Here is a 26704-nt window from a genome sequence, read left to right on the forward strand (position 1 = left end):
TAGCCTTTTAAACATTATTAATTTTTCTAACCCTTAGGCACTTCATATCTCTCCATCTCTTAGTATCTTCTATCTTTTTAACAATGGCTTATTACTTATAGATCTTTCACTTGTTTGGTTAAATTTATTGTCAGATTTTTTTGATTCAAATATAAATGGTATTGTAATTTTTTCTAGTTTCACTATTTGCATATAGAAAGACAACATGGTTTTTATGTATTAATACTGTAGTCTGTCACTGTGCTGTTTTTAAAAATTTCTAAAAGTCTTTCATTTGACTTTTTGGAATGCATATCATTATATCATGATAAAACTGTAGTTCTATTTATTTATTTCCATTATTCCTTATAAGATCCCATTCTAGTCTAATTACTCTTGCTTCTAATACTATATTGAATAGTGGTTAAAATGGACTTATCTTATTCTTGATCATAGAGGAAATTTTTTTTGTTTCTCACCATTAAGAATGATAGTAGCAGTCTATTTGTTACATATGGCCCTAATTATGTTGATTTACGTTTTTTCTATACTATTTTGTTGAGTTTTTAAAATCATAAATTAATTTTGTTGTCTAATGATTTTTTTATTTACTGAGATGATCATATGATTTTTGTTCTTTGTGGATATGTCATTTTCTATTTAGTGTTTTGTGTCTATCAAACCATCTTTGCATCATGGAATAAATTCTACCTGATCATGGTATAAAATGCTTTGAAAATATTGTTGAATTTTATTTCATAGTATTTTACTGAAAATTTTTGTATCTATATAACAGAGAGGAGTCTATAGCCCTTATCACAATCACCTTTTCCTTCTTCTCCTTTTAGTTCTTTGAAAGTTTTAAAATTTTCTAACAAAGCCGATACAGCCGAATAGAAGGGCCACATGGAGGGCTGGCTCCACAGCCCCCGGAGAAAAAACCAGGTTCCAAAAAGAGCTGAGATCATCAGGAAGTCCCAGATGGGGTAGGTGCCACATCCCGCCTCCCCCAAATGGAACCCCGGTGACCAGAAGCCTCTACAAGCATAGCTCGAGTATAGACATCTCTCTATATACAAAGTGATCAATGGGAAGTAAATCACCCAACGTTTCTCCCTGAAAATCAGAGTTAAGTTTGGAGCACGGCCACAGTCCCAGAAGCACAAGGACTTAATGCAGAACCCAGCAGCTTGGAGCAGAAAAGTGAACGGACTATGCGTTAATCCAGGCCATCATGTCTGCCCGGAGGGGAAAGGGTGTTGCCCCATTCGCCCTCTCTTCTCTGGAAAGAAGGATGGCGGCCGCATGGGAGCCTTGTGGACAGCAGGTATGAGCCGGGGGTGTGGGGGCAACTAAAACCTCATGGGAAGGGGGGCGTTCCGGTCCGTCCTTCACGCCCTGCTGAGGTCACCAGTTGCCCCCCACGAGCGGCTCTCCAGCACGGCCCCAGAAGCACAAGGACTTAATGCAGAACCCAGCAGCTTGGAGCAGAAAAGTGAATAGACTATGCGTTAATCCAGGCCATCATGTCTGCCCGGAGGGGAAAGGGTGTTGCCCCACTCGCCCTTTCCTCTCTGGAAAGAAAGATGGCAGCCGCATGGGAGACTTGTGGACAGCAGGTATGAACCGGGTGTGTGTGGGCGACTAAAACCTCATGAGAGATACAGCCAAAGAGAAGGGCCACATGGAGGGCGGGATCCACAGCTCCCGGAGGAAAAAAAAAACAGGTTCCAAAAAGAGCTGAGATCATTGGGAAGTCCCAGATGGGGTAGGTACCGCATCCCGCCTCCCCCAGATGGAACCCCGGTGACCAGAAGCCTCCACAAGCACAGCTCGAGTATGTGGGAACTAGAACTTTTTCTCAAATCTGCCGGGACTACAGCTCCCAGGTAACCTCTGATTCCAGAAGTCACGCCCACAGCCCGCCCCCCAGCGCCATCTTTACAGCATACAGCCGAAGAGAAGGGCCACATGGAGGGCGGGATCCACAGCTCCCGGAGAAAAAGAAAAAAACAGGTTCCAAAAAGAGCTGAGATCATCGGGAAGTCCCAGATGGGGTAGGTACCGCATCCCGCCTCCCCCAGATGGAACTCCGGTGACCAGAAGCCTCTACAAGCACGGCTCAAGTATGCGGGAACTAGGACTTTTCCTCAAAACCGCGTGGCCGCTTATGCGGCCGCGCGACATCTCTCTATATACAAAGTGATCAATGGGAAGTAAACCACCCAACGTTTCTCCCTGAAAATCAGAGTTAAGTTTGGAGCACAGCCACAGCCCCAGAAACACAAGGACTTAATGCAGAACCCAGCAGCTTGGAGCAGAAAAGTGAACAGACTATGCGTTAATCCAGGCCATCATGTCTGTCCGGAGGGGAAAGGGTGTTGCCCCATTCGCCCTCTCCTCTCTGGAAAGAAAGATGGCGGCCGCATGGGAGCCTTGTGGACAGCAAGTATGAGCCGGGGGTGTGGGGGCGACTAAAACCTCATGGGAAGGGGGGGGCGTTCCGGTCCGTCCTTCACGCCCTACCGAGTTCAACAGTTGCCCCCCACGGGCGGCTCTCCAGCATGGCCACAGCCCCAGAAGCACAAGGACTTAATGCAGAACCCAGCAGCTTGGAGCAGAAAAGTGAACGGACTATGCGTTAATCCAGGCCATCATGTCTGTCCGGAGGGGAAAGGGTGTTGCTCCCTTCCGCCCTCCTCCCTCTGGAAAGAAAGATGGCGGCCACATGGGAGCCTTGTGGACAGCAGGTATGAGCCTGGGGTGTGGGGGCGACTAAAACCTCATGGGAAGGGGGGCATTCCGGTCCGTCCTTCACGACCTACCGAGGTCACCATTTGCCCCCCGCAAGCGGCTCTCCAGCACAGCCACGACCCCAGAAGCACAAGGACTTAATGCAGAACCTGGAAGCTTGGAGCAGAAAAGTGAACGGACTATGCGTTAATCCAGGCCATCATGTCTGTCCGGAGGGGAAAGGGTGTTGCCCCATTCGCCCTTTCCTCTCTGGAAAGAAAGATGGCGGCCACATGGGAGCCTTGTGGACAGCAGGTATGAGCCGGGGGTGTGGGGGCGACTAAAACCTCATGGGAAGGGGGGCGTTTCGGTCCGCCCTTCACGGCCTACCAAGGGCACCAGTTGCCCCCCACGAGCGGCTCTCCAGCACGGCCACGACTCCAGAGCACAGAAACCAATTTCTTAACTATCTGACTTTCAGTAGAAATACTTCCAGGGTCAATAAGTAAAATAGCAGAAATCCAAAACCAACATTTTATTCTTGAACCCAGCTGTAGAAAGCAAATCACTTCACAATGCTTTTACAGCATGTCTGATTTGGGGGTGGGGGGGTAAACTCTAAATAATAGTGTTGAATCTTTTATTGAAACAATGAATCTAATCAAAGCAGATAGAGTGTTAACTAGAATTCATCTGCCTCACAGGGACTGGGAGGGGTGGGGGGTGGGTTCTTATTGGGGTTCTTCATGGTAAAAAAATAAGTATTGGTAAAGGGAAATGTGTTTGATATTTGCATGACTGAGACCTAAACCTGAAAGCTTTGTAACCTTTCCCACAGTGATTCAATAAATAAATAAATAAATAAATAAAAATAAAATAAAACCTCATGGGAAGGGGGGTGTTCCGGTCCGCCCTTCACGCCCTACCGAGGTCACCAGTTGCCCCCCACGAGCGGCTCTCCAGCACGGCCACAACTCCAGAGCACAGAAACCAATTTCTTAATTATCTGACTTTCAGTAGAAATACTTCCAGGGTCAATAAATAAAATAGCAGAAATCCAAAACCAACATTTAATTCTTGAACCCAGCTGTAGAAAGCAAATCACTTCACAATGCTTTTTCAGCATGTCTGATTTTGGGGGGGGGGGGTAAACTCTAAATAATAGTGGTGAATCTTTTATTGAAACAATGAATCTAATCAAAGCAGATAGAGTGCTAACTAGAATTCATCTGCCTCACAGGTACTGGGAGGGGTGAGGGGTGGAGTTTTATTGGGGTTCTTCATGGTAAAAAATAAGTATTGGTAAAGGGAAATGTGTTTGATATTTGCATGACTGAGACCTAAACCTGAAAGCTTTGTAACTTTTCCCACAGTGATTCAATTAATAAATAAATTTTAAAAAATTTTCTAACAAAGCCATCTGGACTTGGACTTTTGTTTTGTGGATTTTTTTACTACTGACTCAATAGTAGTATTTGTGATATGTCTGTTCATGCTTTCTATTTCTTCCTTTGGTGGTCTTCATGTTTCTAAAATTCTTTCTGTTTCTTCTGTGTTGTTCATTTTATCACCATAAAATTGTTCCAATAATTACTTACAAATGTTTGTATTTCTATGAATATCCGTTATTTATTTGTCCTTTATGATTTATTTATTTGTGTTTTTTCCTCCTTATTATTCTGGCTAGAATGATTTATTCTGGTTTTCAGAATTTATTATTTGGTATTTATTGTATTGTTTATCACATATATTTACTATTGGTGCTTATTTATTATTGGTATTTATTAATATTGGTATTGACATAATTATTATTGGTATTGGCATTATCAGTATTGATACTGGTATCATTGGCATTATTGGTATTTAATATTGGTTTTTATTATCTAATATATAATGTATTTATTGTATAATATAATTTATCATTATAATTTATTATAATTAATATATAATTTATTATATGTTATATAAATTTATTTTTCTGGTATTCAGAATTTATTATTTTGGTTTCTTTATTTTGTTAATTATCTTAAAGAACCATCTCATGGTTTCATTGTTGTCTTTGATAGTTATCTTTAACCTCCATCTTGTATATTTCTGTTGAATTTTTAATATTTCCTTTTATCTACTGACTTTTGGTTTTATTTTTTTCTTTTAGGTGTAAGCTTAGATTTTATATTGGTTATTCTTCTGATTTACTGGGATTTTCCTATTTCTACTATAAATTTCTTTCATAGTACTGCTTCTGCAACATCCCATAGATTTTGTTGTTGTCTTTATTTTTATTCAAGAAATAGTTTCCTTTGAGACAGGAGTGCTGTGCTTTCTTTGCCTGTGTCTATTCCTTTGCTCAACAGTTCAGTTTCTTTTATGTTATGGTTAGAATTGTTCATTGCTTCCCATCACCACATGAAGGATCTTGGTTTGAACTGACAATTCCTTATGTATATACATATATATATATATATATATATATTTCAAATATCTTTCCCCATTCCAACTTAGAAAATGTAAATACCTCTAGTTTGCCTCCAGCATAACTCAGTGCACAGCTGCTCTAGCATCTCCATTCTCTCCACACTGCAGTATCAGAAATGAGGTACAAGACCTAGGAAGATTTTACTTCAGATTTTTTAATTTTCCTATGGCTGTTTTTCAAAGACCTTTTTTTGTTGCTCTGTCATATAAATGATTTCCACTATTTTTCTTTTTTTTTCATTTTATTTATTTATTATTTTTTCTTTCTTTAAAATTTTTTTTTATTTTTTTTTTATTAGTGAAGCACCATGAGGTACAGTTGTAGATTTGCAAATCTTTGTGCCTGAGTTTCGGTCATACAATGATCAAATACCCATCCCTCCACCAGTGCCCATTTCCCCCCACCCCCCCTCCCACCCTGCCTCTGTGGCAGGGCATTCCCCCTTGTTCTCTCTCTCCTTTTGGGTGTCGTGGTCTGCAAAAGAGGCATAGAGTGGCAATCATGCTCAGTCCATAGTCTACTTTCAACATGCATTTCCCCTCCTGGGAGGATCCTCCAAACACCTTTCATTTGGGGTTCCCTTCTCTATCTGAACTGCCCTTTCCCCTAGAATATCCGGCTGGCCTCTAAATTATGGAGTAATCCTCCTGGTGTTGATCTCAGCTATTCTTAGGTATTGATCTCATATTTTGTTACTTTATATCCCCCAGATGAATGCAATTTTTCTGTCTATCCCTCTCTTTCTGACTCATTTCGCTTAGCATGATACTTTCCATATTGTACCACTTGTATGTAAATTTCATGACTTCATCTTTTCTAAGAGCTACATAGTACTCCATTGTGTAGATGTACCAGAGTTTTTTTAACCAGTCATCTGTTCTTGGGCACTCAGGTTTCTTCCAGTTTCTGGCTATTGTAAACAGTGCTGCAATGAACAAACAAGTGCAGATGTCACTTCGACTACACATTTTTGCCTCTCTGGGGTATATTCCCAGGAGTGGTATCGCTGGGTCAAATGGGAGCTCAATTTCTAATTTTTTGAGAAACGTCCATACTGTTTTCCAAAAGGGCTGAACTAGTCGACATTCCCACCAAGAGTGAAGGAGTGTCCCTTTCTCGCCACATCCACGCCAGCATCGGTTGCTTTTGTTCTTTTGAATGTGGGCCAGTCTCTGAGGTGTGAGATGGTATCTCATTGTGGTTTTGATCTGCATCTCCCTGATGATTAATGATGTAGAGCATTTTCTCATGTGCTTTTTTGCCATTTGGATTTCTTCTTTGAGAAAGTTTCTGTTCATTTCATTGCCCCATTTTTGGATGGGGTTGGATGTTTTCTTCTTGTGGAGTTCCACCAGTATTTTGTATATCCTTGTTATCAACCCCTTGTCAGATGTGTATTCGGCGAATATCCTTTCCCATTCTGTAGACTGTCTTTGTATTTTGGTCACTGTTTCTTTGGAGGTGCAGAAGCTTCTTAGTTTAAGATAGTCCCATTTATCTATCTCTGTTTTTACTTGCTCGGCCAGTGGCGTGGCATCTTTGAAAGTACCATTAGCCTCAATGTCATGGAGGGTTTTGCCAACTTTGTCTACAATGTACCTTATGGTGTCTGGTCTGATGTTGAGGTCTTTAATCCATTTTGATCTTATTTTTGTACATGGTGTTAGGCAGAGTTCTGAGCCCATTTTTTTGCATGGAGCCGTCCAGTGATGCCAGCACAATTTGTTAAAGAGGCTTTCCTTACTCCACTTCACATTTCTTGCACCTTTATCAAAGATTAGATGATCATATGATTGAGGGGAGATGTCAGTGTATTCAACCCTGTTCCATTGGTCTGCAGTTCTGCTTTTGTTCCAGTACCACGCTGTTTTAATTATTACTGCTTTGTAGTAGAGTTTGAAGTTAGGGAGGTTGATTCCTCCCATTTTCTTTTTCCCAAGAATTGCTTTAGCTATTCGTGGGGGCTTATTGTTCCATATAAATTTCAGAAGTGTTTGCTCCATTTCTTTGAAGAATGACATGGGTATCCTTATAGGGATTGCATTGAATTTATACAATGCTTTCGGTAGTATTGCCATTTTGACAATGTTAAGTCTCCCGACCCATGAGCAGGGGATATCTTTCCATTTCCTCATGTCCTCTTTTATTTCCTGAAGTAGCGTTTTGTAGTTTTCTTTGTACAGGTCCTTTACTTCCTTAGTTAAGCTGATTCCTAGGTACTTGATTTTCTGGGGCACAATTGTGAACGGGATTGTTTTTTTCATGTTGCTTTCTTCTCTCTCACTGTTTGCGTATAGGAAAGCCATGGACTTTTGGGTATTGATTTTATAGCCTGCAACTTTACTATACGAGTCTATTGTTTCTAGTAGTTTTTTGGTGGAGGTTATTGGGTTCTCTAAGTATAGTAACATATCATCTGCGAATAGTGAGAGCTTGATTTCTTCCTTTCCTACCTGAATGCCCTTAATATCTTTTTCTTGCCTAATCGCTATTGCAAGTACTTCCAGTACTATATTGAACAGCAGTGGAGAGAGTGGGCATCCTTGTCTTGTCCCTGATCTTAGAGGGAAGGCTCTCAGTTTTTCCCCATTGAGGATGATGCTTGCTGTAGGCTTGTGGTAGATGGCTTTAACTATGTTGAGGAAAGTCCCCTCTATACCCATTTTGGCTAGGGTTTTCATCATAAAGGGGTGCTGGACCTTGTCAAATGCTTTCTCTGCATCTATTGATATGATCATATGCTTTTTATCTTTTCTTTTGTTGATATGATGGATTATGTTGATTGATTTCCGAATGTTGAACCATCCTTGCATCCCTGGGATGAATCCTACTTGGTCATGGTGTATGATCTTTTTGATGAGTAGTTGGATTCTATTTGCTAGTAGTTTGTTGAGGATCTTTGCATCTGTGTTCATCAGGGATATCGGCCTGTAATTCTCTTTCTTTGTGGTATCTCTGTCTGCTTTTGGTATCAGTGTGATATTTGCTTCGTAGAAACTATTCGGAAGTGTTTTTGATATTTCAATTTCGTGGAAAAGCTTAAAGAGGATTGGGAGTAAGTCTTCTTTAAAGATTTGGAAGAATTCACTAGTGAATCCATCCGGGCCAGGGCTTTTGTGCTTGGGGAGACTTTTTATTACCATTTCAATTTCCTTGATGGTGATAGGTCTGTTCAGGTATTCCAGGTCTTCTTGGTTCAGCCTTGGGAGTCTGTAGGAGTCTATGAATTTATCCATTTCCTCGAGGTTTTGATGTTCCGTGGCATAAAGCTTCTCAAAGTACTCCCTGAGGATCCTTTGAATTTCTGTAGTTTCTGTTGTGATGACCCCCTTTTCATTTCTGATTCGGTTTATTAGGGTTTTCTCTCTCCCCTTCTTTGTGAGTTTTGCTAGAGGCTTATCGATCTTGTTAATTTTCTCAAAGAACCAGCTCTTGGTTTCATTGATCTTTTGGATTGTTTTTTGGGTTTCCATCTCGTTAATCTCTGCTCTGAGTTTTATTATTTCCTTCCTCCTGTTCGGGTTGTGCTCCTTTTGTTGGTCCTTCTCCAAGCTCTTAAGCTGTGAGGTTAGTTTATTTATGTGGACTCGCTCCTCCTTTCTGAGGAATGCTTGTAGAGCTATAAACTTTCCTCTTAAGACAGCTTTTGCTGTGTCCCATAAGTTTTGGTAACTCGTGTCCTCATTGTCATTCGTTTCTAGGAATCTTTTGATTTCCTCTTTGATTTCCATTCTAAGCCACTCGTTGTTCAATAGCGCACTGTTTAATTTCCAGGTGTTTGATTTAGTTTTCTGTTTTTGTGTGTGATTTACTTCTAATTTAAGTGCATTGTGGTCTGAGAAGTTTGATGATACAATCTCTATCTTCTTAATTTTATTGGAGATATGTTTTGTTGCTCAGCATGTGGTCTATCTTGGAGAATGTTCCATGTACGCTTGAGAAGAATGTGTATTCAGCCTTTTGAGGATGAAGTGTCCTGTATATATCTACTAAGTCCCTTTCTTCCATTGTTTCACTCAGATTAAGTATGTCCTTGCTAAGTTTGAGTCTGGTTGATCTATCCAGAGGTGACAAAGCGGTGTTGAAGTCTCCCACTAGTATTGTGTTGCTATTGATGTCTTTTTCCAAATCTATGAGTAGTTGTTTTAAGTACTTTGCTGGTCTCTCATTAGGTGCATATACATTTATTATTGTAAGTTCTTCCTGTTGTACAGATCCTTTGATCACTAAGAAATGGCCTTCACTGTCTCTTATGACCTTCTTCACTCTGAAATCGATGTGGTCTGATATTAAGGTGGCTACCCCAGCTTTTTTATGGGAGCTGTTTGCCTGTAGGATTGTTTTCCAGCCTTTGACTCTGAGTCTGTGTTTGCTTTGACTATTAAGTTGTGTTTCTTGCAGGCAGCAGAATGTTGGGTTCAATTTTCTAATCCATCCAGCCACTCTGTGTCTTTTAATTGGTGAGTTTAGCCCATTGACATTGAGAGAGATTATTGTTATGGGATTTTGTCCCATTGTTCTGTTGAAATTAGGTGTATTTGAGGGGCCTGTCCTGTCTTAAAGTAGCCCATTTAGTTGTACTTGTAGCCATGGTCTTGAGTCTATGAAGTTCCTGAGCTGTTGTTTGTCTGTGAAACTGTGTGTTGTTCCTTCTATTATGAATGAGAGTCTTGCTGGGTAAAGTATTTTTGGAGAGGCATTTATTTCATTGAGTTTTCTCACTATGTCCCACCACTGTTTTCGGGCCCTGAGGGTTTCATCAGAAAAATCAGCTGTGAATTTTAAGGATGCTCCTTTGTAAGAGATTTCTTTTTTCAATCTTGCTGCTTTCAGAATTTTGTCTCTGTCTAAAGTTTTGGTCATTTTGATCAGGATGTGTCTTGGGGTATTTTTGTTCAGATTTCTTCTGGCTGGTACCCTCCGGGCCTCCTGAATGTGGTCACAAGTTTTCTTCAGCTCTGGAAATGTTGTAGCAATGATGTCTTTGACAGTTTCTTCTTCATCAGGGTTTTCTTCCTGTCCCTCTGGGACTCCAATAATTCTTATGTTACCCCTCTTGGCTTCATCACGATCTTCTCTTGCCATCTGTTCCCGAACTGTGAGTCTCTTTTCCATTTTCTGCTCTTTTCTGGCGAGTCTCTGAACTTCATCTTCAAGCTCACTGATTCTGTTCTTAGCAGCTGTTACTCTGCTTCTGAGGCCTTCCACTGAGGTTTTCAATTCGCCTACCAGGGTTTTCAGGTCCGACATTTCCGATTGCATTTTTCTCATTTCTGCCTTCAAATCCTCTTGTCTTTTATTGGCATTGGTTTCCATTGTTTCTTTTAGTTCCCTAAGCATCCTAACTAGCTCCCTTCTGAATTCCTTGTCAGAGAGGTTGTCTGATACTACAGTACTGTTGGTGTCTTCTGGGCTTGCCTCTTCAATAAGAAAGTTTGGTGGGCTTTGCGTTGCTTTACCATTGTGACCAGTGTGCTTTAGTCCTTCACGTTCACTGTTACTATTCTGGTTGAGTGAGGAGAGAGTTCCCAGATCCCTTCAGCTTTGTTGCCGCGGGATCTGATGTTGCCTCAGTTCCCGTTCTGCGCAGGCCAAGGGAGAAAACCAGCAATTCTAGGGGATCAAGCTAGCTGCGCATTCCCTGGGGGAGTCTCAAGCCGTGGAGCAGGCTGTACCTGGTTGAATGAGGAGAGACTGCCAGCAGCCGTTCAGTTTTGTTGCCAAACAATGGGCCTCGGTTCGTCCAGCACAGATTATACTATTCTCTCTTATAGTGGGAAGGGATTATGGATAAGTTTTTGTCGATGGTAGGCACCCTTCTACGTTTCTGAGTTTGACGTTCTTCTCAGTCAGGCGTTATTCTTTGTTTTATAACAGACATTGAGTGAAACTTTTGGAGGAGGTGCTATTTGGAAATGAACTTATACAGCTGTTTTCAAACAGGTGTTTGTTGGAACTTGAGTAGGTGAGTGGGTTGTTGTTGGATTGCAGTAGAAGAGGTGGGAAATGTTTGGTTGGTATTAGGCAGCAAGTTGTGGGATGGGAGTCCTGAGTACTTGATGTGAGTGATATAACTGCGGCCGCATTAGTGGCCGCCCGCCAAGGAGAAGGCCACGCCCACTTTAAGAGGCCATGCCCCTTTCCTGGTGGCCACGCCCTGAGCCTGTCCCAGGCGACACCCACCCAGGATCCTGGAATGGAGGAAGGGTGGTCTACAGTCTCCCCACTGGGCTTCAGGCGGGAATCTGAGGCACGGCTGGGGGGGCAGGAGCACTTCCCGGCTGGACGCCGCCGACCCACCTGGAGGGGAGGAGCCGAGGGACTGGTGGTTGGGTCCCTCGGAGATGGACGGGCGCTTTCCCCACTGGGCTTCAGGCGGGAATCTGAGGCGCGGCTGGGGGGGCAGGAGCACTTCCCGGCTGGACGCCGCCAACCCACCTGGAGGGGAGGAGCCGAAAGACTGGTGGTCGGGTCCCTCGGAGATGGACGGGCGCTTTCCCCACTGGGCTTCAGGCGGGAATCTGAGGCACGGCTGGGGGGGGGCAGGAGCACTTCCCGGCTGGACGCCGCGGGCCCACCTGGAGGGGAGGAGCCGAGGGACTGGTGGTCGGGTCCCTCGGAGATGGACCTCCACTATTTTTCAAACATTATTCGTTCATAATATTATGCATTATAATCTACAGATATGTAGCACAAAATTTTAGAGTTCTAGGGTGGTTTTTCTGTAATTAAACTATTTTAGTTCTTTTTGGAAAGTTATCTATTCTCATGCATTTTCTTGAACATTGTAATCATAGTTACTTTAAACTTCATGGTAGATTATTATATATCTTAAGTTTGTTTTTTTTTTGTCTTGGCCCTATCTTTTGGTCCTGATAATTAAAAAAAAACTTTTTGTGTCACGCTCAATGGTACTTGGGGCTTACTCCTAATTATGCACTCAGAGATCACTCCTGGTGGTGCTTAGAGGACCATGTAGGGATCAGATATCAAACCTGGGCCAGCTGCATGCAAGGCAAGCACCCTCTCACTGAACTATTTCTATCTCTTTTGCTCCAGGTCCTGATAAACTTTGATCAAATGCTGTATATTATGGAAAATACTGTAGATATTTTGATCAATTTATCTTTCTTCACAGTGGGCTCATCTATCCTTTAGTGAATAACTAGGTTGAGTACAGATTATTCAGGGATTGAGTTGACTTGAGACTTCATTGTGCAGCTACCTGGGTAAGAAAGTGAGCAGAGGCTGAAATGCACCCTACAATTCTACTCTCTAAAAAAATACTCTGCACCCTCAGTTATTGTGGTGCTTTCTTGAATTTGAAATTTTATGTCCTAAGAAGCTTCTGAAGCTAAGTAACTGAAAACAGCAGTACCAGTTCATTAAAACAAGACAAAACATCAAAGTTAATTACTATGCATTAAGTCTACATTTATTAATACATTTGTTTTGAAAAATCTATTGCCTTAAAATGTATGATTATTTCAGTGCAGGACTCACAGGAATTTTTAAGGTGATTGGGGTAAAAACAGTAATCAGGCAAGTTTTTTCAAAAATCCCACCTCTGAAATTATATTGAACATTTCTAAGCTTACTTGGTTTCAACATGATGGGAACAAAGAGAACTAGAAGAATATTAAGTAGTTGGAACTTCACTCATACTAGAAACTAGGACACGTTTATCATCTGATAAAAATTCTTTAAACCTGCAGCATAGTAACATGAGCTTATTAAAAATGCTACATTAGTACTTGCTTCGGCAGCACATATGCTAAAATTGGAACGATACAGAGAAAATTAGTATGGCTCCTGCACAAGAATGACACGCAAAATTCGTGAAGCATTCCATATTTTTTTGTTGGTGCAGATGTGGTGAGAAAGGGACCCGCCTTCACTGTTGGTGGGAATGCTGACTGGTCCAGCCCTTTGGGAAAACAGTATGGACGATTCTCAAAAAAATTAGAAATTGAGCTCCCATTTGACCCAGCAATACCACTCCTGGGAACATATCCCAGAGAGGCAAAAAAGTATAATTGAAGTGACATCTGCACTTGTTTGTTCATTGCAGCATTCTTTACAATAGCCAGAATCTGGAAAAAACCTGAATGCCCAAGAAGAGATGACTGGTTAAAGAAACTTTGTTACATCTACACAATGGAGTACTATGTAGCTGTTATAAAAGATGAAGTCATGAAATTTATATACAAGTGATACTACATGGAAAGTATAATGCTAAGCGAAATGAGTCAGAAAGAGCAGGATAGACACAGAAAAATTGCATTCATCTGGGGAACGTAAAGTAACAAAATAGGAGACTAACACCCAAGAATAGCCTAGATAAGTACCAGGAGGTTTACTCCATGGCTTGGAGGCCAGCCACACATCCTAGGGGAAAAGGCAGCTCAGATAGATAAGGGAGTACCAAATAAAGGGTGTTGGGAGGATCCTCCCAGGATGGGAGATGCATGCTGAAAATAGACTATAGACCGAACATGATAGCTACTCAGTGCCTCTTTTGTAAACCACAGCACCCAAAAGGAGAGAGAGAACAAAAGGGAATGCCCTGCCACAGAGGCAGGATGGGATGGGGGGATGGGGGGTGGGAGTGATACTGGGATCAGTGGTGGTGGAAAATGGGCACTGGTGGAGGTATCGGTGTTCGATCATTGTATAACTGAAACCCAAGCACAAAAATTTGTAAGTCTACAACTGTACCTCATGGTGTTTCACTAATAAAAATTTTAAATAAATAAATAAATAAAAATACTACTTTACCTATTTAAATCACTGTATTTAGAGACATTAGGGCACCCAAACAAAAAAAATACCATTTAAAAGTAACTATTGCAGTAATTTTTGACTTAGGAAGCACAAGTTACTTTGGTCCTGGGCAACTTTAAGGCTTATAAAACATTTTACATGAATAAAGAAATGAGAGAAACTAACATGAAACAAAACAGTGAAAAGTGTTGAAGCCCATACCATGCTTTTCAACCCTGTGTTTTCAAACATTTTTCAAATGGTGTTTCTTCTACACATTTATTAACGCTCACACAATTGATAGTAGCCCTGTCCTCCCATTGTTCATCGATTTGCTCAAGCTGGTACCATTAATGTCTCCATTGTGAAACTTGTTGTTACTATTTTTTGCATATCAAATACATCACGGGTAGCTTGCCAGACTTTGCCATGCAAGCAGGATACTCTTGGTAGCTTGCCAGGCTTTTCGAGAGGGGCAGAGCAATCGAACCCAGGTCAGCCAGGATCAGCCGTGTGCAAGGCAAACACCCTACCTGCTCTGCTATCTCTCCAGCCTTCAATTGATAGTAACAGGACAGATTAAACATATCTATAAATGGATATACACGGAAATATCATGTTAACTGAAATGAGTCAGAAAGAGAGGAACAGACATAGAAAGACTGCACTCATTTGTGGAGTATAGAATAACATAACATGAGGCTGACACCCAAGAACAGTAGATACAAGGGCCAGGAGGATTGCCCCATAGCTGGAAGCCTGCCTCATGAGCACAGGGGGGAAGAAAGATGGAGTAGAGAAAGGATCACTAAGAAAATGATGGCTGGAGGAATCAGTCTGGATGGGAGATGTGTGCCGAATTTAGATAATGGACCAAACATGATAACCTCGCAGTATCTGTATTGAAAACCATAATGCCCAAAAATAGAAAGAGAGAGTATGGGGAATATTGTCTGCCATGGAGGGAGGGGGAGGGTGGGGAAGGCGGGTATACTGGGAAGATTGGTGGTGGGGTATGTGCACTGGTGTAGGGATGGGTGTTTGATCATTGTGTGATTGTAACCCAAACATGAAAGCTTGTAACTTTCTCACAGTGATTCAATAAAACTAAAAAAAAAAAAGAAAGAAAAAAGAAAAAAACATATCTAATTAATAAGAAAATGTGAAAAGAAGACTCTCATGATGCTTCATTCTTAGTCTAATGTGCATGCCTTGTCCTGTCCAGAGGACTTCTCTCTGCCCTACTCCTTTCCCATTGGGTGTTCTCCTGATGATCACAGTAACAATCATCAGGAAAGTATGGACCCCTTTTCCTTAGGCCTCTTCTGTTCTCATTCCCTGCTATTCCCTGTGAATCTGGCATCAGAAAGGGGAAAGGAAATGCTCTTGGGCTGGCTGTTGTGTCTCTCTAGCTATTCTATCTAAAAGTAGAATTTAAGGTGTAAACCCCCATACCCACCCCACCCTCTTGTTATTTTAAGACCCAGGAGTTAAAGAACTCAGAAGGTATTTTATTTTCTTAGAACTGAGATTTTGATCATAAAAAAAATCTCTAAAGTGTCTGAGCAAGTGAAAACAGAGATAGATAAATGGGACTATCTTAAACTAAGAAGTTTCTGCACCTCCAAAGAAACAGTGACCAAAATACAAAGACAGTCTACAGAATGGGAAAGGATATTCGCCGAATACACATCTGACAAGGGGTTGATATCCAGGATATACAAAATACTGGTTAAACTCCACAAGAAGAAAACATCCAACCCCATCCAAAAATGGGGCAATGAAATGAACAGAAACTTTCTCAAAGAAGAAATCCAAATGGCAAAAAAGCACATGAGAAAATGCTCTACATCATTAATCATCAGGGAGATGCAGATCAAAACCACAATGAGATACCATCTCACACCTCAGAGACTGGCCCACATTCAAAAGAGCAAAAGCAACCGATGCTGGCGTGGATGTGGCGAGAAAGGGACACTCCTTCACTGTTGGTGGGAATGCTGACTGGTTCAGCCCTTCTGGAAAACAGTATGGACGATTCTCAAAAAATTAGAAATTGAGCTCCCATTTGACCCAGCAATACCACTCCTGGGAATATATCCCAGAGAGGCAAAAATGTATAGTCGAAGTGACATCTGCACTTGTTTGTTCATTGCAGCACTCTTTACAATAGCCAGAAACTGGAAGAAACCTGAATGCCCAAGAACAGATGACTGGTTAAAGAAACTTTGGTACATCTACACAATGGAGTACTATGTAGCTGTTAGAAAAGATGAAGTCATGAAATTTACACACAAGTGGTACAACATGGAAAGTATCATGCTAAGCGAAATGAGTCAGAAAGAGAGGGATAGACATAGAAAGATTGCATTCATCTGGGGGATATAAAGTAACAAAATATGAGATTAATACCCAAGAATAGCTGAGATCAGCACCAGGAGGATTACTCCATAGCTTAGTGGCCAGTCGGGCATTCTAGAGGAAAGGGCAGCTCAGATAGAGAAGGGAACACCAAATAAAGGGTGTTTGGAGGATCCTCCCAGGAGGGGAGATGCATGTCGAAAGTGGACTATGGACTGAACATGTTTACCACTCAATGCCTCTTTTGCAGACCACAACACCCAAAAGGAGAGAGAGAACACAGGGGATTGCCCTGCCACAGAGGCATGGGGGGATGGGGGGATGGGGGTGGGGGGGATATTATCCATGGTGGTGGAAAATGGGCACTGGTGGAGGGATGGGTATCTGATCATTGTATAATCAAACCCAAGCACAAAAAATTGTAAATCTACAACTGTACCTCATGGTGTTTCACTAATAAAAAAAAAATTTAAAAAAAATCTCTAAAGCTTACTATTTGGGTGTGGCGGGGCTTCTTTTTTCCTTCCACCTCTTCTCTAAGGCAAAGGGAGCAGGAGCAAGTGTTATCTGTTTGTTCAGGTGCCTAAAGGAACTGACTTCAGAAGTATCTCTCCACATTAGGTATCATGCTAATCAAACATAGCTAGCACCTTTCAGCATCCAGTTTAGCTTACATTGTGCTTAAGCTCTATCAATTATTTTCTTCCTCCCTCACACCAGCTCCATTCCAATCTGCTTGCCCACTCTCTGTTAACTCCATGGTCCAGCTATTTGGACTAGGTTTTTTTTCTTTCTGTGTCACATGCAGCGATGGTCAGGGGTTACTTCTGGCTCTGCACTCAGAAATTACTCCTGGCGGTGGTTGGGGGACCATATGGGATGCTGGGGATCGAACCCAGGTCAGCCGTGTGCAAGGCAAATGCCCTACTCGCTGTACTATCATTCCGGCCCCTGAATTGGTTTTCATTTTCTGAACTTGCTCTATCCTTTGTGCTTTCTTTCTTTGCTCAGCTTCCCTCTGCCTACAGTGTGTTCTTCTACCCTTTTACTTCCTCCACTGTTGAAAGTTTATGTATTCTCTAAGGTTCAGCTCATACATTATTTTCTTGATAAAGTTTTTTTGGTCTATGGTTTGGGTTCTGTGTCTTTTCCACTCTCTTCCTATAGTCTCTACAGGCAAAACAAATAAAACACAAACAAAAACAACTTAATAAAAAGTAGCAACTGTATCATTTATGGTCAACTCTGGTTCCTTCTACTATAAGTTAGATGTTAGAGATGGGTCATTGTTCTGGGAATCTTTGCAATCAAATTCTCTACCACTAAGCTAAACCCCCATATTCTGAGCATCTTTAAATCCCTGCTGCTTCAAACATTCTATAAATAGTGACTATTTTAATAAATTAAATAATAAATGAGAGGAAGGGATATGGGGAAGTTTGAAGGAAGAAACATTTAGATATGGGAAAGACAATTGGGAATTTTATTTAAGATACATTAAACTTGAGAGTTCCAGTGGGATTTTCAGGTAAAGAATCTACAATATTTAATTTAATCCACATCCTATTGGAGTTCCAATCCTGCTCATATATCTTGAAGTGAGGTTAACTGGGATCATTCAATTATGAAACTGTATCATTTAAGCAGTGGCAAGAAAGTGATACCACACTTAAGTAAAGAAACTGAAGAGTGGTTAAATGGACACATCACAAAGTTGTTAAGGGAAAATAACAAAGATATTTAAGCGCTTAGGAACTAGCTACATACATCTTAGTCCTGGAAGGGCAAAAGTGTTACTGGAAATGACAAGAGTGGAGATGGGACTGTGCTTTTTTTAAATTTTGTTTTGTTTTTTGTTTTTTGGGTCACACCTGGTGATGCACAGGGGTTACATGCAGCGATGGTCAGGGGTTACTTCTGACTCATACACCCAAAAATTACTCCTAGTGCTGCTCGGAGGGTCATATGGGATGCTAGGAATCGAACCCGTGTCGGTCACATGCAAGGCAAATGCCCTACCCACTGTGCTATCACTCCAGCCCCAGGACTGTGGTTTTAACTGTAGTAGCTGTGTGGTGTGTGGTGAAGAGGAAAGGGGTAGCAAAGGCAGCTACTGCAATCTACAGTCATCTAGGAAAAAGTTGGAGACATAACCCCCCGTGTCCTTTCTTTCCTATATACTCCAAATTCCTACCTGACCTCCAGCAGATAAGTTCATCTGGAAATTAGTGATAAAGAAAAGCTTCTTGTTACTACTATCCTTGACCATCTTCTTTCTGGGTACATGTGATCAATAGAAAAACACAGAAAGTGGATCAGTAGGGTAAACCATGACTATCTAGAACACAGATGATCTAAAGCAGGCCACTAGAGTTTGTTGGCAGTTCTTCCACATGCTATGCTTCTTAGCAGATATTGCTAAAGATTCTAAGGCTGAGGATAGGCTGAGCAAAATAATGAGTTTCAAAAAGATGAGTGGGAATTGTCATTGAGTAGATATGTTAGAAGTAAGATCTTGCCAGCAATGGAGTATCAAGCATATGTTTGAAGAGTAAAGCTGTTTGTAAAGAATTTAGAGTGAGGACAGTAATGAGAACATTGCAGAGGACCAGAAGGTTGGCAGTGGCTGGTCTGAAATAAAGGAGAGCACAAAGGTGAAGTTCCTGCAATGAGCTCTTATAAGGATGGTATCACAGAAATGGTATGAGGGTTACTTGCTAGATTAATTGCACCAGTTAAACCCAACATGACTTTTTTCCCCCAAAATGACTTTTGTTGATTTTGTACTGATTGTTTTAAACAATAATTTAATTCTTAAGTCTTTACCCCCAGCACCACCTACATCTTGTCAGCATTAGATTCAGCCACCTACTCTTTTCTGGGAGCATTGATGTTATGAAAAGTAGACACACTCGGTCTTTACCTCACGATCTCAGAAGATGTCTTTACACTTCTTTTTTGGCTTGGTTTTGTTTTGGGGCCACACCCAACAGTGTTCAGGGCTTACTCTTAATTTTGCTCTCAGGGATCACTACTGGCAAGCTCAGGGGACCATATAGGGTGCTGAGGATTGAACCTGGGTCACCAATATGCAAAGCAAACTCCCTACCCACTGTACTACCTCTTGGGCTCTGGTCTTTCCATCCTTGTCTGCTCTTTAAACTGTCTCAGAGAAAAAGTTTTCTTAGATCTTCTGAACTATCCTCAGAATCCTTAATCTCTTTATCCTCCACCTCATAAAGGGCTTTGGTGCTTCCACTCTTTTCTCTCTACCACTTTCCACCAATGTCCCTCTTGTATCAAGTGAGCCTAAAGAGGGAATTCTCAAATTTACCCATCTTTTGCAACTCTTGTCCTCTTTCTCCTCACTGTGGGTCCCCAACTACTAAGCAAAGGGGTTTGTGTTTGCTGCCTTCTAGTCTCACTGCTTACTGTCTTTCTATTTACTCCTCTCAGTTTTGACTCTGTGCTCTTGAACTTACAGTCTCTAGAGGCCAAAACTAAATATTCCCTTTAAAGATCTTTTCTCAGTGCAAGGCTATGAAGTCTCTGAGAGCTTAAAAACTGCGAATGACTCATATCTTCTTGAAATTCTTTCCACTTTTCTTATTCATGATCTAGGGTATTCTTAGATTTCTTGCCTCCTTTTTTCACAAAGTCTATACTCCACTGGACAGAATGTGGCTCTGAAATCAAACTTTCTGGGTTCAAATCCTAGCTCAATCACTTTCAATCTGTGTTGTGGTAAAATTAGTCATTGGATTCTGCCATCCCATGGTTTCCTCACGTAAAACAAAAATGAGAGTGGTCCCTGTGCCTTTAGATTATTTGTCATTCAGTGAGTTGGGTCATTCAATGACTTGATGAATATTAAGCACTTTGCAGGCTGCCTGGCTTGTAATAGGCACATAGAATTAGCTCTCAGCACTTTGATCTCTCTCCTCTTGTCTCTGATATCTTTTCTTTCAGCAAGCATGCATCATTTCCTGGACTTGATCCTGTGCATCCTTGAGAAATCTCATAATCTTTATGTCATTATTCTGGCATTTTACGCTGTATTGTTTAATTCTCTAATTCACCAATCTATTTTCTTTACAAGATTTTAAGTTCCTTGATAAAAGAATAGTAGGTGTTGGTTAGTAAATGATTATGAATGAATTAATACAGGAGTATGGGCTCTAATCCAGTGATGAGAACACTGCATTAGATTTAATGGAAATGTCTTAAAGTATATAGGTGATCTCTAAAGAATATTGAACAGACAATCAGATATGGTGATCGAGCCAAGGAGCAAATGGCTGGGAGAAGCTCAGCTGACAGAGAAGGATATCCTCAGATGATCTCTATGAGGAGAAGTTTACTCTGATGGCTCAACCAATCTTCTTGGATCTTCATCAATGAGAGGAGATTAATCACCAGGGAACAGCTAGATTCTTTATTGAAGAATTATGATATTTCTTATGAAAATCAGAAAAATCTTCACATTTTATATGGACAGACTGAAGATGATAACCTAATTGTTTAAGGAATGCTGGACATTTCTTGGGGAGTTAAACGGCCTATTCAGCTGAAAATACAAGGCCCTCCCGTTGATCGTCGATTTGCTCGAGCGGGCCCAGTAACGTCTCCACTGGAGACTTTGTTGTTACTGTGTCTGGCATATCGAATACTCTCGGTAGCTTGCCGGGCTCTCCGAGAGGGGCGGAGGAATCGAACTCGGGTCGGCCATGTTGGCCGCTTGTAAGGCGAACGCCCTACTCGCTGTGCTATCGCTCCAAATCCCTATGTTGAAGTCACCAGATGTCTTTTCCAAAGGATTCTGACTATTGTAAAGAGTGCTGCAATGAACAAACGAGTGCATATATCACTTTGACTATACTTTTTTGCCTCTCTGGGATATATTCCCAGAAGTGGTATTGCTGGGTCAAATGGGAGCAGCTGTTCGAAAAGATGAAGTCATGAAGATTCTGCATGGAAAGTATCATGCTAAGTGAACTGTCCTCCCATTGTTCATCAATTTGCTTGAGTGGGCCCAGTAACTTCTCCATTGTGAGACTTGTTGTTATTGCATTTGGCATATCGAATGCACCATGGGGTGCTGCCATGCGGGCGACATACTCTTGATAGCTTGCCAGGCTCTCCGAGAGGGGCAGAGGAATCGAACCTGGCTTGGCCAGGCCGACTGAGCGCAAGGCAAACGCCCTACCACTGTGGTAAATGAGTCAGAAAGAGAGGGACAGACATAGAAAGATTGCATTCATCTGTGGAATATAAAGTAACAGAATAGGAGACTTACACCCAAGAATAGTTGAGATAAGTGCCAGGAGATTTGCTCCATGGCTTGGAGGCCAGCCGCACATGCTGGGGAAAAAGGCAGCTCAGATAGAGAAGGGAACACCAAGTAAAGGGTGTGGGGAGGATCCTCCCAGGATGGGAGAAGCATGCTGGAAGTAGATTATAGACCGAAAATGATTGCCACTCAATACCTCTGTTGCAAACCATAACACCCAAAAGGAGAGAGGGAACAAAAGGAAATGGCCTGCCACAGAGGCGGGGTGGGATGGTGGGAGGGATACTGGGATCATTGTGGTGGAGAATGGGCACTGTTGGAGGGATGGGTACTCGATCATTGTATAACTGAAACCCAAGCACAAAAATTTGTAAGTCTACAGCTGTACCTCATGGTGTTTCACTAATAAAAATTTTTGAAAAAAGAAAAAAAAGAATATTGAACAAAATTCATATAGACCATTTGGTAAAAAGATAACATGAGAAAAGCAAAGGAATGACCATGTGACTTCTTCATAGATTTTTTTAAGGAATACTGTCAATGAGAGAAATAGGAAACAGAAAATCATAACTCAGTAAAATAATTTGATCTTAGTAAAATACACAGGAATAGAATGTGAGCCAGGGTGGCATGAGAACAAATGAAGTACAAAAAGTAAAAATAATTATATATTGAGCCCATGTTTTTTTAGAAGCTCAGAAAAAACAGATTGAGTTTGAATTTGGCTTAATAGGAAAGAAGGGTAGAAAAGATTGGTACTGATTTCACATACAGTGGGTCTTCACTAAATAAAATGAAATAATGTGTAAGAAATGAGTTTGTCATGACAAGCTCTTTTTCTGTGCACAGTAAAATTTCTTTTTATATATATTTATTTGGGCTGAAGCAATAGCACAGCAGGTAGGGCGTTTGCCTTGCACGCAGCCAACATGGCCTACCTGAGTTCAATTCCTCTGCCCCTCTTGGAGAGCCTGGCAAGATACCAAGAGTATCTCGCCCACATGGCAGAGCCTGGCAAGGTACCCGTGACATATTCAATATGCCAAACACAGTAACAACAAAGTCTCAAAAAATGGAGATGTTACTGGGCCTGCTTGAGCAAATCGATGAACAACGGGAGTACAGTGACAGTGACAGTGATATACTTATTTATTGAATCACTGTGGGAAAAGTTACAAAGCTTTCAGATCATTGCATTTCTCAAACATGCAATGATCAAACACATTTCCCTTCACCAGTACTTATTTTTCACCACCAAGAACCCGAATATACCCCCCTCCCAACCCCCCTAATGCCTGTGAGGCAGATGAATTCTACACAACTCTCTATCTACTTTGATTACATTCATTATTTTGACAAAAGATGCACCATTATTGTTTAGAATTTCCCCCCAACAATCAAAACTGCTGAAAAAGCATTGTGAAATAATTTGTCTTCTACAGCTGGTTATGAGAAAGAACCATATGATGTCGTGCGGCCACGATAGCGGTCGTGCAATGTTGGATTTCTTATATTTTACTTATTAAGTCTGGAGGGATTTCTGCCAAGAGCCAGATAATTACAAGATTGGTTTCTGTGGCTCTGGACTCATGGCCGTGCCAGAGATCTGCTCATGGGGGGGCAACTCATGACCTTGGTAGAGCGTGAAGGACGAGCCAGCCCTTCCCATGAGGTTGTAGTTGCCCTGTCATCGCTGGTTCATACCTGGCTTTCCAATAAGCTCTGAGGCAGCCACCATCTTACTGCCCGGGGGAAAAAAGGTGAAAGGGAGTGACACCCCTTCCCTCCCGGGGAGGCATGGTACCGTGGATTAACGCATAGTCCATTCACTTTTCTGCCACAGGCTGCCTGACTCTGCATTAGTCCTTGTGCCTCTGGAGCCATGGCCGTGCCAGAGAGCCGCTCATAGTGGACAACTTGTGACCTCGGTAGGGCATGAAGGACGAGCCAGGAACGTCCCCCTTCCCGTGAGATTGTAGTTCCCCATCACCGCTGGCTCATACCTGACTTTCTAATAAGGTCTAAGGCGGCTGCCATCTTGCTGCTCGGGGGGGGGGGGGAAGGTAGATGGGAGCGACAACCCTTCCCTCCTGGGGAGGCATGGTACCGTGGATTAACGCATAGTCCATTCACTTTTCTGCTGTAAGCTGCTGGGCTCTACTTTAAGTCCTTGTGCCTCTGGAGCCATGGCCATCCTTTTTCAGATTCTTGAAAGCCATGGTAGAAAGAACTCATGGAAAAAGAATTCACCCACTTTGCAGATGTTGCCTGCACTCGGCCACAGTTTCTTATTTCACAGTAAAATTTCAACTGTCTGAAATCCAGCCTATTCAAGGGCCTTTCTGGAACAACTTTCATTAGATAATTATTGTGAATATTAATCTTCAGTGCACACATAAATTAGCATACATAGAAATACAAGAAGTAGAAATGATACTGAAGACAAAGTGCTTGCTTGCACATGGCTGACCTGAATTCAGAGCCCATGTAAGGATACCTGTGATCCCCCAGCTATGGATCCCTGAGAGCAGTGCCAACAGTAAGGCATGGGCTATGGCTCCCCAAAACTTAACACTGAGATCTCTGAAAAATGAAGGTTTTCCCATTTTTCCACTTTCAAAGGATTCACTGCAGCATCATGGTTGATCTCTGCCATAATTTCTACAAACCAGTGCATCTGGGACAAGCCTGAGTGAGAGGAAACAATGATGCAGTGGTGAGCCATGACAGCTCTGTGCAAGTGACATTTTTGAACCTGTTTATTTAGTTGCCTTTTTCCTGCCTCCATCACCAAGATCCATTATTTGCAAGTTAAAATACATGAAAATCCAAGCACAAGGCAAATGTCATAGCTTTCCCTTGGGTTATCATCACTATGTGACTTTTCCTTATAGAACTGACGTCATGGGAAGACCGTCCCATGGAGGAAGGATTATGTCCTTCTTGGCTGTACTTCTGTAGCCTGGTCCTGTTCTGATCATAGGAATTGTTATTAGGAGATCAAGTCATCCAGTATGAATTTTCCTATGTCTAGTAAGACCTGATGGGAACATGAAACCCTTCCCACATTCCTTACATATATATGGCTCCAGTGTGAATTCTCCTATGTAGAAAAAAAATGATGATTTAGTAAAGGCCTTCCACACTCCTGACATACATATGATTTCTCTCCAGTGTGAATTTTCCTATGTATAGATAGTTGTGAAGATGTGAAGATGTGAAATGCAAATTCCTTTCCACACTCCTGATATATATATGGTTTCTCTCCAGTGTGAATTTTCCTATGTATAGATAGTTGTGAAGATGTGAAGATGTAAAGATGCAAATTCATTTCCACACTCCAGACATATATATGGTTTCTCTCCAGTATGAATTCTCATATGGACAGTAAGGTCAGAGCGTTGATTGAAGGCCTTCCCACACGTCTGACACTATTGAGGATACTTTCCACTACAAATTTTCATATGTGCAGTAATACAAGGCACAGGGAAGGCCTTCCCACATGTCTGACACTGATATGGTTTCTCTCCACTATAAAATTTCATATGTACAGTAAGGCCTGAGGGTAAAGTGAAAACCTCCTCACATGTTTGACACTGATGAGTTTTCTCTTTACTATGAATTTTCATATATGCAGTAATGTGTGAGGGGAAAGTGAAGGTCTTCCCACATATATGACACTGATAAGGTTTCTCTCCATTATGAATTTTCATATGTGCAGTAAGGTAGGAATGCCGAGTAAATTGGTTCCCACATTTTTTACATTTATGAGGTTTCTCATTACTATGAATTCTCCTGTGCCTACTTATTTGCCCAGATTGAGAAAAGGCTTTCCCACATTCCTTATAAACATAAGGTTTGTCTCCAGTTGTCTTTATAAACATAAGGTTTGTCTTCTTACTAGTCTCATATGACTAGTAAGGCCTGAGGAATAACCAAAGGACTTCCCACATTTCTCACATATATAAGAATTCTCTTAAGTATGAATTTTCATATGTCTAGTAAGGCATGAATACAAAGTGAAGGCCTTTCCACATTTCTGACATTTATGAGGTTTCTCTTTACTGTGAATTTTCCTGTTCCTAGAAAGTTCACCTGATTGAGAGGCCTTCCCACATTCCTTACAAACTTAAGGTTACTCTCCAGTGTGAATTCTGCTATGTATAGTAAGGTATAAGGATCGATGGAAGACCTTCCCACATTCTTCACATGAATGTGGTTTAACTCCTCCATTTATGTGAGTATGGGCATGGCACAGTAACTTTTGACTCAACTTCTGTTCTCACTGCTGACCTTCCTAGAATTTCTGTTCACTGTGGATTTCTAAAGGAACACCAGGGTGCGGAGAACACAGGAAGGCCCCCCCCCACAATTCTTACAATTGGACGGGTTCAATACATCATTAATTTGTTTGTGGGTCTGTCAGTGTGAGGGACTTACTATAAACAGTGCTCCTCTCCTACAGACCATGGGCTGCACCACTGGGTGGGTTTGTGTTCGAGGTCTGTGTAGAACAGGCTGTGAGAAGCTTCTACCAGGGGAGGGCTTCTTTTAAGCGAGGTCACTTGCTTCCTTCCGATCACCCTCAGAAGACATCCTGCATATCTCAGCATCCCCATGGGGATGAACACAGCATTGCTCACTCAAGAATTTGTCACAGTGTGCAGGGTCAGAGACATTCCACTGGGACTGGCTGCTTCCCATTTGCTCGTATTCAATGACCCCTTTCCCAAATCAAACTGTGGCAGTGGCACGTCCTTAAGCTGCGGTTGGAGTTCTCTCTTCCATGGCCTCAGGCTCATCTTCTAGCCAGGAGATCACTGCAGACTTCACCTCGGAATGCCCTGAGGACAGCATAACCATTGTCTTCTACTTCTGTAATTCCCGAGGACTAGCAGGAGGCTCCGTGGAAACACCTGAACAGACCAGGGAGCCTTTGGTACAGGAGAAATCGACAATGAGGGAATGCTCTGGAACTTGACAGGTGAAGCAGAAATTCTTTTTCCCACTCCTCATACTTCAAAAATGGCAGCTGACTGCATGACAAGCTCTTAAGCTTAAAGATTGGCACATTCAACAAAGGTAACTTTATCTTGATTCAA

General features: G+C 41.8%; 1 non-coding gene across 1 annotated transcript; it reads left to right on the forward strand.

Annotated features, from left to right (window-relative positions):
• Window positions 1-12938: 12938 nt before the first annotated feature.
• Window positions 12939-13046, forward strand: LOC130042164 (U6 spliceosomal RNA). Its single transcript, XR_008795137.1, has one exon. It is a non-coding gene; the product is annotated as a U6 spliceosomal RNA (small nuclear RNA).
• The last annotated feature ends 13658 nt before the right edge of the window (window positions 13047-26704 follow it).

The sequence above is a fragment of the Sorex fumeus genome, unplaced genomic scaffold, assembly GCF_029834395.1.
Source record: "Sorex fumeus unplaced genomic scaffold, SorFum_2.1 ptg000098l, whole genome shotgun sequence".
Lineage (NCBI taxonomy): Eukaryota > Metazoa > Chordata > Mammalia > Eulipotyphla > Soricidae > Sorex > Sorex fumeus.